Source organism: Vicia villosa, linkage group LG1 (assembly GCF_029867415.1).
Source record: "Vicia villosa cultivar HV-30 ecotype Madison, WI linkage group LG1, Vvil1.0, whole genome shotgun sequence".
Lineage (NCBI taxonomy): Eukaryota > Viridiplantae > Streptophyta > Magnoliopsida > Fabales > Fabaceae > Vicia > Vicia villosa.
Genome location: NC_081180.1, coordinates 62,871,319 through 62,875,461, shown reverse-complemented (window position 1 = coordinate 62,875,461; position 4,143 = coordinate 62,871,319). Strand labels below are relative to the sequence as shown.

The following is a 4,143-nucleotide window of genomic DNA, read 5'->3' as shown; positions in this document are numbered from 1 at the left end:
AGAAATTTCACTATTGAAATAATTCTTTTTAAAATATTTTTCCAGTGTTCCTTTTCTTTCTCAATCAACCTTTGAGTTGTTTTATCAATAGTTTGAAAATTTTGCATTCTTTTACGCAATTCATACCAAATAGTCATATTGTGAACATGATCGATGCCTGTCTCATGCTCTCTAAGTCTTTCACCAACATGTTTCCAAGTACAAAAACCCTCATTTGCTAATTGACCTCTACCAATTCCTTTTTTGAAAATTTTACAACAAAAACAAAACACTTTATCAAGCTTTTTTGAATAAACAAGCCAATCTCTATCACATTTCTCCCCATTTGGTAAAACTCTAATATACAAATTAGCCGTAAAACGTCTAAATAATTTGTCTTTAGGACCCTTCACAATAGACAACTCTCTTTTAGGACCTTTTGTTGCCAATAAATCAATCATTCTAGACTCAAGAGAATCCCATATTGCTGGATCAAATATATCTCTATCTTCACCATTGTCATTAGCATTATCAAGATTTTCAGCATCAATATTTTCAACATCTAAATCATCATTTTCAGTAGCATTAACATTAGCATTTTCCTACATATTTTCAACATCTAAATTATCATTTTCGGTAGCATTAACATTAGCATTTTCCTCCATATTTTCAACATCTAAATTATCATTTTCGGTAGCATTTACATTAACATTTTCCTCCATATTTTCAGTAGAAACCATGTTTTCAATAATTCCAACATCAACATTTTGATTTTCATTAGGAATTTGTGGTTCTTATATAATAAATTTATCAAGAGCTCCTGATTGAGATTGAGTTAACTCATCAAGTCTTTTCTTTTTCTTACGCTTCTCATATCCAGAATCAAACTTTCTAATCTTAGGAGGCAATTTAGGAGGCATAGAGGAATAATGAAAAAAATTTAGAACCTGAAATTAAAATTGATCAATCCCGAAGAGTTGGAGTTGAACCAATAAATTTCACAACGTTGACGTTGAACCGATAAATTTCGCAACGTTGAAGTTGAACCGATAAATAAATAAAAAATAATTAGTAAATAAAATTAACATTTACTTGAAATTTAATTTGTATGAAGAATTTATACCAATTGAAAAAAAAAACAATAAATAAGAAGAAGAAATTACCAATTAAAAAAGAAAAAAATTGAACAACTAACCTTGAATTTTGATTTTTGAATTTTATGTTTTCCTTTTGTTTCAAAGAAGAAGAGAGGAGAAAGTCACTATTTTTCCTTTTGTTAGAGAGAAAGAGGTGAATTTTTATTAGGTTAATATTTATTAGGTTAATATTTATCTATATATTAATATTAAGATTTATTAGTTATTGAAAAAGAAAAAAAAACAAATTTAATGGCAATAAAGAAGGAGAATTGTTGCAAATTTAGTGTGGTACTACTCATCCAGCAGCAGCACTTTAAGTTCATTCGAAAAGCAGAAAAAAAACAACCAATAAAACTTAATTGTGCACTCACCAGGATTTGATCTCGCGTCCCTCTAATTATAGGAATCAATACGCTTTCGCTAGGCTATAGGCACATGTTTGTTTATATCGCAACCCAACTTCTATATATACAATTTAATGTTTTATTTATAAGGCCCATAATAAAAAATTTGAGGCCCTATTTTTTTTGAGGCCCTGGGCTGTGGGCCTGGTTGCCCTGGCCCAGGGCCGGCCCTGAGTTTAAACCTTTTACCAACTTGTCATTAATTTCAATTCGGGAAAAATATCAGAAAAATTGATTTAAGATCTCCCAACTCCTTCGAAAAAGCATTTGGCGTAGGATTTTGAAGATGTCATGCCCCTAATATAGTCGACTTCATTTCACATTAAGAGAAAACTCTTAACAAGTGATGGGCGTGTTGGTCACTAATAGTATTTTTTATAGCGTTTAAGAGGGTAGAATCAGACTTAGAAATAATTTCTCCCCCTAAGATAGGTAACCCTATGAATTAATTTCTGACTTATGGCTCCCCATGAATTAAATACCCTATCATATATCTTTTTCTCCCTCTTTGTAATAATCAACAAGCATTTGTAGTATGTAAAGTTGCCTTTAGAGAATAACTTATATGTTTTGATCAAAAACAGGTTTTTCATTTAACATCAACACATATTACAGTTGAGAATAGTCAAACATAAATTCTTCACAATTATAGCTAAGCATTATGTCACTGGTGGTAAATTCAGTTTGTTTAAGACTAGTCAGGATTCCAGCTTCTTCAAAAAGTTCAGAGAGAACTCTGCCATATGGTATGTAGCATGTGTCTTGAGAGTTTCGAGAGAACATGACTGGTTCCTTTAGATGTGTGAAGATGATGGTTGGAAGATCAAACCGATGACATCTTCAAAAGTTTATAGCTAAAAGTTTGTCTCTTGCCGAAAGAATGTTATGACAGATTCCTCTTGGTACCAAGTTTGAGGTTATGAAGGTAGACCAGATTTTGCACATGGGTTTTAGATTTTTCGGATTGTTATAATACCTTCTTACAGGAGCAGGAAGCCTGAGGAATTGAGGACCCTGGACTTGATTTATATGATCAAATAATTCTAAGGAAACAAAGTTTGGATGGGTTGAACATAGAATTGCATTAACAATGGAGTCTTTGGTGATAATGATTCTTAAACTGAATATACTAGAAGAAATGCTTCTTCCATCACTGCTGACTGATGCATGTAGCCAGAAATCTTCGACCAGGTTTGGATAAACAGGTTTTCTAAGGATTTCTTTGTACCAGAACCATCTTTGATAAGCAAAGACCTTGTGGAGAATATATTCATCTGATGAGTTTCCCAGTTGTTTCTCGACAAGGACCTCTAGCAAGTTCTCATCACCATGGAAGGTTTGAATGGACATGATGGTTGGTTTTTCTGGAAGAAGATAAATGCTTTTTAGGAGTGCAGTAGTTGTAAGATGAGTGGCTGGATGTCAAGTAAGGAGAATATATAGTGGTAAATGGGAAGTGTAAAGGATATTTTGGATTGATTTAGGGGGTAGCTACAGAAAAGATGCCTAGATACTAGAGTTCACCGTTACTGGGAGAGGTTGATGCGTTTCTAAACACATGTATGACTCTTGAGATGTCGTAGGAATGATAGTACAATAAATGTTCAGTCAAGAAGGAAGAGTAAAACAGTTATCTTAATCATGGTTCCTAGGTGATAATCATGTGAGTTTTATTTTCGCCCTTCGGGAAGAGTTCTTAATTAATAATTGAGCCGTTCTTTTGAAATGATTATGTTTTCATGGAGGCTTAATATCAATTTCTTCTATTCAACCACTTCTTAATAATTGAATTATTTAAAATTCTTATAAAAAATAAATCAATTTAATATTTCATCCAAATAATTACCTCATCCAAACTCATTCTAAAAAAAATCATAGCACATGGTGTATAGAACCTACAACAATGGCACACTTTGGCGTTGCCTTTGATTGTACGTGTTTTACAATGAAATTCAATTGCTTGGAGAGTTATACTTTTAGAGGTAAATGTGAAAATATGTTGGGCTTAGTTAGCAAGTGGCAGCGACAAGTAGTTTATATTTATTAAATAATTTATTTTAACATAAATTAAAAATATCATCATTTATATATATATATATATATATATATATATATATATATATATATATATATATATATATATATATATATATAATAGAAATCAAGTAGTAATAAATTGCCATATTCATTAGATTCTACCTCGTAACGTATAACAATGTTTTTTTTTATAAATTTATTTAAATTTTTATCCGAATGGCTAGAAACAAAGTTTTCTCCATATTGATTAACCTTATAATTTTAATTTGTCTTCAACATACTATATTCGATTGAGATTTAAAAATATTACAAATATTATTTTGTTTGAGATTAAAAAATGGATGCCGTTGGAGGGTTGATGATCTTAAATGGTGGTTTTGATCTCTTTTACCTTAGCGCGGGATGGACCTACATGGTTAACACCCCAACGCACAAGTCAGTTCAAGATTCAAGATGAGAATAATGAAAAGTGGAGATTAAAGATTATACCTTACTCTTAGCATGTTAACTGTTTTGTATACCTTGGATCAAGTATAATGGATTTGAGATGGATTGGACCTTTGCCATTTGGGCCTTTGGCCGAT

The 4,143-nt window shown here is 31.5% G+C and overlaps 1 pseudogene; it reads right to left on the bottom strand.

Moving 5' to 3' along the window:
- LOC131644115 (uncharacterized) overlaps positions 1–719 on the bottom strand; it is a 2,451-nt pseudogene extending 1,732 nt beyond the window's left edge.
- Positions 720–4,143: the final 3,424 nt, after the last annotated feature.